We start from the raw sequence: 9,819 nt of genomic DNA on the forward strand, positions 1-9,819 counted from the left end.
GTTACAGTAGACAATCCATAGAGAGAATATCCAGGAAAATTGGCAATGTTGGGCACTCCTTTCCTTTCCAGACAATGGTATGGTATAGCTCTCCACCTAGGACATAAGAATGTATGTGTGTAACTACCTTCAAGGAATTTAAATCAAAGGTACATTGGTCCCTTTAATATAATTTGAAAAATAAACCCTGTCACTTATTGTATGCAACTGCCCCACATTACAGAATATCAACTACTTTTCATGTTTCATATCAGTCTCTTTTAAGTACTGTATACCTTTTCATCTTCAAATCTGCTCCCACTGATCAAGGTGGAGGCCTCTCCAGTTTATTTATTCTGCTCCCTATCTGGTATCCTGGGGCTAATACTCTTTGGAAGAGCAAAGCAACACATTTGGAAATTACATAAATTATTATTTCTTTAATTCCAAAGCCATCAATTTGACCCTGGACCCTTCTGTTTATTCAGTCAGTTGAACTTATGCTAGGGTTCAACATCTGTGTCCTCTCTATATTCTGGAGATATGATCAGTTCTGTAACCAGTACTATACTGTAGCATATATTGTCTTGAATTAAATAATATCTAAATTGACCACTGGTTACATATTTAATTGGCAAAAGACTATAAATTTTGGTTTTTCATGTGCCAGGAAAAATAATTTCGCAGCCCACATCTTCTCAGTTGCCTAAACCTTCCACCAGATGTCAGTAAAGATACACAAAAATATTCACCGTGAGCAGCATAAATTCTTTGCATGAATAGCGTAAAATTCGGTTTTAGTAAGAAAAAAAGGATAAGTAAGACCAACATTGGTATTCCTCTCTTTACCTGTCCACCAGAAAGAATAATGGTAAAGCCCCACACCATACTTTAAAATGAAATATAAAGTTGGCTAATGTTCCTTTCTCACTGCAAGTCTTCTTAAGATTTGCCCATTAATAGTTATAATAAAAATTAATAAATAATAATAATAGCGGCATTTTGAGGTGCACTCATATCTAATATCTTGACATTTAAGGATATTGCACAGATATTTTCGAGTTAATCCTGACCTATTGTTTCTCCAAGTGTTCTTAATGACCTTTAGCTTTAAAAGGGATCTTTTGGCTAATGTGACAGTTACAGCAGAACCACTGCAACAATGGAAGTGATGCTTCATACGGTATGAATTAATAGCTAGAATTTCTGTGAGCTAGGTCAAATGTGTACAGTGGTGGTTAAAAAACTTTATTCCTGATTTTAATAATTTCTCAGGGAAAATTATAATAGCACCTTCAGAAGTAATTTTATTTCAGATGTTTTCATGAACACCATGATTAGTATACATAAGTGTAATCCAACAAAATTTCTTAAGGATTTGCTGCTGACACTACTGGTGGAGTAACTGGGAAATGAAATGACAGATGAGTTGGCCTCTTGATTCTAGGGGCAACTCATATACTCCTGTACGGTATAAAAAACTGTATGTGATAATAGCATACATGGATACATTTAAATTAACATCCTTACACATCAAAGATAATTAAAAAGGTGGAGCCACAAAGGCACGTTTTTTCCTGACACTAATTAAAGTACAGAATTCACTAAGAAAATAACAATAATAGAGAAGCTAATCTCACTAAATTTCCTGACCAAACCACTGAGATAAATTTTGACCATTGTGCCACATTTTAGTTACTGATATTTGGGTTTTGGTGTGTTTACTGGAAATAAATTGCATACTACCAAAAGTTAGATCAAGAAACATGTTTGTTTCAGCAGGCTTATCATTTTAAGAAATATGGATTGCTGCAAATAAGTGAACTATAGTGAGTATCTAAAAAATGACCAGGAATAGGAGTATAAACCAAATTATAAACCTTATAATAGCTCTTGAGTGGAGAAAGCAGAGCTAGGAAACAACTGGCATTGAGTAAAGTTTGATTTCATGTTATTTTCATCAATGTTTGGTCATCCATGCATTTTCAAAGTTGAAATAATATTGATTCTTCACTGGGGAGACTTTTGGCTGGTAATGTTTGTTATTTTAACAACATTTTTTTGTCTAAATTTATTTTTAGATGATACATTGTTTTCATTTATAGTTAATTCAGTAAAGGTTTGACATTTTGTTTCTCAGTGATGTCATGACCGCTGGGGAACCCAGTGAACGCAGGGGCACCAGGTGCACCTGTTTTCAATGAACTAAACATCTGATTATGAAACATATAAAATGAACCAAGATACGAGTTGCAGATTCTTAATAAACCCTTCTTTTGCTTGTTGTGAGAGAACTACTTTGAATAATTGGCTCAGCTCTTGTCTACCTACCTCCTATTCTGAGCCAAGTTCCCAGTGTTTTCTTGTGTGTCGTCTACCTCCTATCATACTCCGGTCTCCTCATTGTCCACAAGTCCCCCGGTCACCACAGCACAGCACAAATTTTCTATTTTCACTGGTATGACTAACAGTAATTCAGATAGTTTACTGGCATAACTGAATTATTTTCTGTGATGCCAGTAAATTGATCTTGAATTGACCTAATGCATTAAGCCATAAAAAAAAAAAAAAAAAAACACATTCAAATCAATGTGGAATCTCTTTTAAATCAACATCACATTTGAAAGTAAATCAGAATTAGTTTGACAAACAAAATCAACACTGAATAAACATCATTTTATTCACTGTCCATTTACAACATGGAATCAACGTCCCGTCATCTAGATTAATGTTGATTGAACATTTATTTGACTCTGCTGTATGGGTATTAAAGAATTAAATGGTGGACTGGTGCAGTGCAGGCTAGGCAAAAGGAAAGTTACTTATAACTCAAACTGTGAATTTATATTTGTGACATAGAAAGTTGATGACACTTTTTTTGTTACTGTGTTAATGAAGCAGGTTTCCAGAGTCCATAGCTTTATGAACCTTTTGTCCTGTGTATGGGTATATGTGCACTGGCAGATTATTTTTATTTTTGGTTTACTAAAAGAAGGTCAGTGATTCCACTAAGGTGTATTTGGTGTGGATGTATTAAAGGAGAAATGTTGGATTGCCCTGCTATTTATCACTTACTTGTTTAGCTTTCTTTTTCCAATGTAACCTACATTTACATTTATTCATTTAGCAGACACTTTTCTCCAAAGCGGCATACATCTCATAGAAAATACAATGTGTGCATTACATTACCAGGAAGAGAGACACAGATGCAGATATGTGATTCTTAAGTGCAGTTAGTTTGTTTCTTTCCACCATATAAGCCAATGCTCATCACATGAGTAGCTGCACAAAACTTTCAGAATATCCATGATTCCTGATCACCTTCCTAGTAACATGTATATATATATATATATATATATAGCGGTTCTGCAAATGTGTGTGTGTGTGTATTATCTAGTATACATTTTTGAGATACATATCAACATTTACGTTACATTACAGGAATAGCTGCATAAAGGTTTATCTGAGTATGATCTTAAAGTTATAGTGCATGAACATTCACATACATGAACTTAGATCATGGACAAAGTGAGTCTGGAAGAGGGGAGTTTTAAAACCCTTTTTAAATGTGGACAGATTCAGCAGTTCTGACTGAGAGTGGGAGGATGTTCCACCACAACGGAGAACCTAAAATGCTAGATTTATGCACTAAGCTATGTAAAATGATTTACTCTTAAGCATCCGGGATCATTTTTACTGTGTCAATTCACGGTAAATGCAGCAGGGCTAGGAATTCAGCCCTAGGCCCTTTGAGTACAAGGTGACAGCTCTATTCACTACTGGGTGCAACAGTGTGACTAAAACCTCGGTTCATACAAACAGGTGCAGCTGTTTGATTTTTATAGGAAGCTCTTCACTGAAATTTTTTTCTTAAACTGTTATTTATAAATCGAATTTTGGACCAAAATGATTTAAAAATATGCTTGCACAATTACTGACAATGATTGATTATCTGCCATTTCCTTGTCATAAAGAAGCAGGTTATGCCAGAACAGCTCAGGTGTGATATTACTCTTCTGGGGCATCAGATTCTTCAGAGAGAACCTACACAACCTCAGCATAGTCATGTTGCTGTAAAAAGAAGACTTTTTATATTTTCTTATGATATGATCAGGCATGCCAGGCATCAAAAGGGACTGCTGCTTCTCCTCCTGCGTGGGCACGTCTTTCGGAAAGTCATTAAACTCGTTTGGAGAAGTGAGTAGGGGAGAAGTAATCTTCGCACATCAAATATGAGATCATGTTTTAAAGTATCTCAGAAAGGGAGTCAGGTAGAGCTAGTTTTGCCTTGACCCAGTGTTACATTTTACATTATTTACAGGAAATGTATGTTCTCTCTGTTAACCGTGAAACTGGAAATCATGCACTCTGGATTGGGCTGTGATAGATGTGGGCTTGTTCAATTTACCACTGTGTTTTGCTTGAAATCTGTAATAGATTACCATATCCTGTTTGTCATAATTAGTTTGGGAAGATTGCGTCTAGTAATCTTTTTAACAAAGCGGATGCAGTTCATGTTTCTTCATCAGCTTTTACATTCATCATTTATGTACATTATGACTACTACTAGAAGAAGTAGTAATAGTAGTTCTTGAAAAGACCTTTTTAGTGTGTCATTCAACTTGATTCATTTTAACGAGAGAGACGTCGACACCATTCTGCATCAGCATCAGGCTTGCCAGGCAATCACAAAAATTCTTTCCAAGGATCTTGCAAAAACTAGCTCAAAACTTGCACAAATCAAGTGTACCCTGTATCTTAAAAAATAGTAACTACTAAATAGCTTTTTATATGCGTGTTAGTGTGTCATTGCAGGCAGACATCACGTGACACTGCCATTTTCTTTTTTATTTGATGACAGTACACCCCTGACTTGTGTAGAAGGACGTGGTCACCAGATGAGACATTTGCATTAATGCTCATTTGTCTAGCACAGAGGGAAAAAAATGGGATTTTCATGGAACAGAATGCTGTATGGCTATATGATATATGAACCATATTTCAGGAAAATTAAAAAAGAACTAAATCTGTTGTAGAAGTATAAATAAATACTGTAAATATGGAGAAAGAAATTAAGAAAATGCAACTAGTTAAGTTTCTTTTAAAAGGAAAATACATTTAGTGGGCTGTTCCTCTGCTCCAGCCAAATCATAAAAAGATGCAAAAACAAAAATTATGAAAAGACAACTGCCAAAGCAGCCAAATGTGGAGAAGTATCAGCAATTTACAGTAAAATGTAAAAAAATAAAACATTAATATCATTACATTACTTTCTGAAGACCAGGCTGGTGAAACAATGTCCTCAGTTTGACAGTTTTGACAGCTATTTTCATACATTATCTGCAAACATTTCTGAATTGTGACATTCATGTAGTCAACAGCTAGTTTCTGGACCTAATGAACTTCTGTTCTTAGAAGTCTTTGATTGCTCTAGACTGCCAGTTACATGAGTACACACACACACACATTTTCAGAACCGCTCGTCCCATACGGGGTCACGGGGAACCAGAGCCTACCCGGTAACACAGGACGTAAGGCCGGAGGGGGAGGGGACACACCCAGGACGGGACACCAGTCCATCGCAAGGCACCCCAAGCGGGACTACATGAGTAGATTTTTTAAAATTACTGTTTAATTCAAGATTCAGCAGAGCCAATAAATTGCAAAAATATGAGTTAAACTGGTGTGAAACATGTTAAATGTGTGTATGTTGAATGTTCTTTACAGTTGTAGGGCAAAAGCTTCATCTGAGTTCATGGACTGAATGACTGTAAAATCTAATCGTGCATTTTATGGAAGTATGGTAATTCAATTATCACTTTTGCTCCCTGTCTATGTTCTATAGGGAAAATCAGTATCTTCAGTCTGTGTTTTACAGGTACAATATATGCTCAAATGATATGATCTTAAACTCTTTAAATATGACGAAAAAGCAATTTTAAACTCACCAGACACTTCATTTTATTTTTTCATTCTTTATATCAAACAAAACCAATTTAAATGTCATTTATCTTAATTTAAATGTTTTTTTTTTTTCTGTGTGCTTGCTAAGCCTTTGTAAGATCCAAGGAAAGAAATAAAGATTGACTCACCAACAATCGCAGGTGTACTTTTGAAGAGGCGAATATCTAAGGTGGACTTCTGACACTATATCATCGTTCCATCAAATTACATCTGTCAGGCAGAACCCAACCCATCTCTGCCTTCATGGGTGGTTATACTTCCTCACAGAGGGAAGGTAAAAATGTCAGGCTTGTCTAAAACAGTCTGCCTTCAGTGAGTCCGATCGATGGTAACAGGATATTTTGGTTTCATGAGGGTGGTTTACGGTTATTGGGATTTTGTTAACTTGAGCCAGGTTTATTTACTGTTATTGCATTCACTTCTATCACTCTACATTATTTAGTTTTGCTAAAAGCAAGTAGGATTACTGAGGGGACAAGAAAACAACATGTGCAGGATGTAGATAAAAGAATTATACAAAGAAACAAATAAGGAGTCAGTGCAAACATTATATGGAACAAAAAAGCGCTTTGAGGGAGAAAAAAACTTGAAATTTGATGTTGAATGATATGAATCAACAAACTTGTTGTTGACTGTTCCTGCAGAAATGAAGCTCCGTATGTGATACAGTTGAGATGTGCAGTTCAGTGAACCTGCTTGATTACTGAAGGGAAACCAAGGACATCAGACTCAAGTTACCTTTCCTTTCATTTTTTTTTTAACTGGATAATTCTTGCTGGATAATCTTCCATCCAATATGAATAAAAAATACAAATAAGTTGGTAAAATTAGGTGTAATAAACCCCAGTTTGTTCAATTTGTGCAATCAGCTGTATTACGTGGCAGATAAAACTGTTTCACGTGGCAGTATGAGAGTTGCTGGATAAGAAAAGCTTGGTTCAGCCAGTGATATTTCCCTCAGAAGCTCTTTGGCATGACACTTGTTGATGTCTGAAAGACTGATCCTCCAGGGAAGCCCATCTCCGCTGCTTTTCTGTATGATTGTTCCTTTCATTTCACCAGTCTTCTTTCATCCGTGCTACTGAAGGAAAACTCTGAGCACCCCTTCAAGTGCCAGTAGAGTTATGGCCAGGATTGTCCCCAGATTATTTTTCACATTGTGTCCGCCCATAAACTAATGGCATTTGCACAGACCATGTTAAGCTGGAGCAGGCACTGTAAACGATCCTGGACATTAAACTTTTACCCTTCGCGTGCAGCTTCTCTTGGTTCCATTATTGGCTATTTTCAGTTTTCTCTCTGCAAGGTCTAGCTGAGGTGAAGGGCAGGATCACCTCCCATTAGCACCATAGTAAGCTGCACTGGTGTTCTCAACCCTATCTTGTTGTTCTCCTCGTGGAGGTTGCTCCTTTTTTAGTGTCATCTCTGCTGGCAGCTAGCAACCTCCTGCCCCTTGCTCTGAGCACTGTGAGATCCCGCTGCTCACACCAACTGTTGGGGGACCCGCCTGCTGAGAGAACAGTGAAGCAGCAATATACGACTCCAGATCTTTTTTTTTTTTTTTTTTAAAACACATTTCCTCTTTATTTGTTCATCTATTTGTTTATTTATATACTTAATTACTAACCGGACAATGGTTTTGTGTTTTCTGCTTGTATGCATTTGGCAGCTGAAATGTGAATACATTAAAAAAGGAATTGACAAACCCAGGCCTCTGGTAGAATATATGATATAAGGGGCTCACTGAGAACAAATACTGCTTTACACACAAAAAAGACTTTTAGCTAGTAAATAAGTAGGGCACCATCAGCTGCAATTTGATTCATATTCGTCTTTCCTGTAAAATGCATACCTGAACTCTGTTTGAAGTACTTGTCTTAATTAATCTCAATTTGTAATTTGTCCACTGTATGTACACCTATTGAAGTAAATGGAGTAATACTGCATTTGCCATTGCTGTTTTCCCTGTTCTTCTTTTCGCTTTAAGAATCTCTTCAGTGGGCATGAGGCATCCTATAAAGTAGTGTTCTTTTGGCATTGTCAATGAATCCCTGGAAGTATAAGTTTTCAAATGTAAGAAAAATCTATGCAAACCCACCTGGGCTGTATTGTGTTATAACACCTTGAAGATTTTCAAATACTGTACATATCAAACAGAGAAAGACTGGGTTTGTATTGAATACTTTTTAGTAGCAAGTCCAGTAAAAAATAGGTAGCCTTATGATAACAATTTTGTTTTCTGCAAATATGTTTACCTGATGCTTTTCTCCAAAGTATCTTCTAATGTACAAGGTACTTACAATTATTTACCTATTTATATCACTAGGTAATTTTACTGGAATAATTTAGAGTTAAGTACTTTGCTTAAAGGTACTACATCCAAAGTTGGGAGTCAAACCTGGGGGTCCAAAGGCAGTAGCTCTAACCACTACAATACCAGCAGCACCATGCATTGCCCCAAACACAAGGCTGAACAAACAATAAGTAGAATTATTTCTAAGTGGCAAATGCATTTTTACTTTTTCACTTAAATGTTTACGTATGAGAAGAAAAAAAGAATAAAAACTGCATATGCATCAAAACATGAACCTTTACAGACACTGGGATGACTGTTTATGCACACTGTTTAGATCTCAGTTGGAAAAAGGCTTCAATTAATTAGTTTACACTGCAAAGCAAACTATACAGATTATGAAGCAAGAAGTTACCTTTAATTAGGAACGAATAAGTTTCTAGTATAATTGATGGGTTTATGTTCTGTAATTTCTGAACAAGCTAAACAGATGTTATTCTTTGATTTCCTTTTCTATTGTCACCTGTAGCCAAGGCACAGTCAAGTGGAGGTAATCTCTATTTAAGCATTAACAGAAGGGGAATTACAACCCAGTTTCTGTGTATCAGCACTACAGCCTGTATACTGTATGTCTATGTCTAGTGTGCTGGAAATTCAACACAATGCCCCAGTTGTTTTGGAGTACATCTTGTTTTGAAGCAAGCATGTTTAAATTTAGCACCTTGGTTTCCAAGAATTCAGCAACTGTGATGTGTTACTGTGGTCTCCTTTCCAGATCCCAAAATCTGAGCCTTCACAGAACCAAAAAAACCAAATGAATAGTTTATTGTACTGCATAATATTATTTGCATACATGTTTAAAAAAACAATGCTAACTGTTTCTGCCTTGCCCATAATAATGTGAAGTCATTCTTCTGCTATATCTTGATTTGGCATCTAACAACACATCAGGCTTTTCAGCAAAAAATTACATTTTTTGATTCCTGTTTTTAAAAGCTTTTCCCCCTCACCCTTCAGGTACATTTTATAATTCTTTTGGGATTTTTTTTTTTTTATTTCAATGCTTTGCTCTTGGGGGGGCACAGTGGCGCAGTGGGTTGGACCGGGTCCTGCTCTTCAGTGGGTCTGGGGTTTGAGTCCCGCTTGGGTCGCCTTGCAACGGACTGGTGTCCTGTCCTGGGTGCATCCCCTCCCCCTCCAGCCTTATGCCCTGTGTTACCGGGTAGGCTCCGGTTCCCCGTGACCCCGTATGGGACGAGCGGTTCTGAAAATGTGTGTGTGTGTGTGTGTGTGTGTGCTTTGCTCTTTTCAGATGTTTATGTGTAGAAAGGTGATACAGGCAAGGACGTGTTGGATTATTTAGGGAAAAAAAAGTAGGCAGTTCAGCTGTGCATGTGGAGGAGGGCTCTGAAGTGCTATGCCCGTAAAAGCATTCAGGGTGCATACATTTTGCTTTTGTCTGACTTTCACTGAAGCCTCAGTGCTGTCCTTTGAATCCCATCAAAGGCGAATAGATTACGAAATTACACTGCCATGCAAAAGATGACATTCCAATCTTCAGATCATTCCTATAGGGCTCACCG

This window comes from Scleropages formosus, chromosome 1, assembly GCF_900964775.1.
Source record: "Scleropages formosus chromosome 1, fSclFor1.1, whole genome shotgun sequence".
Taxonomy (NCBI): domain Eukaryota; kingdom Metazoa; phylum Chordata; class Actinopteri; order Osteoglossiformes; family Osteoglossidae; genus Scleropages; species Scleropages formosus.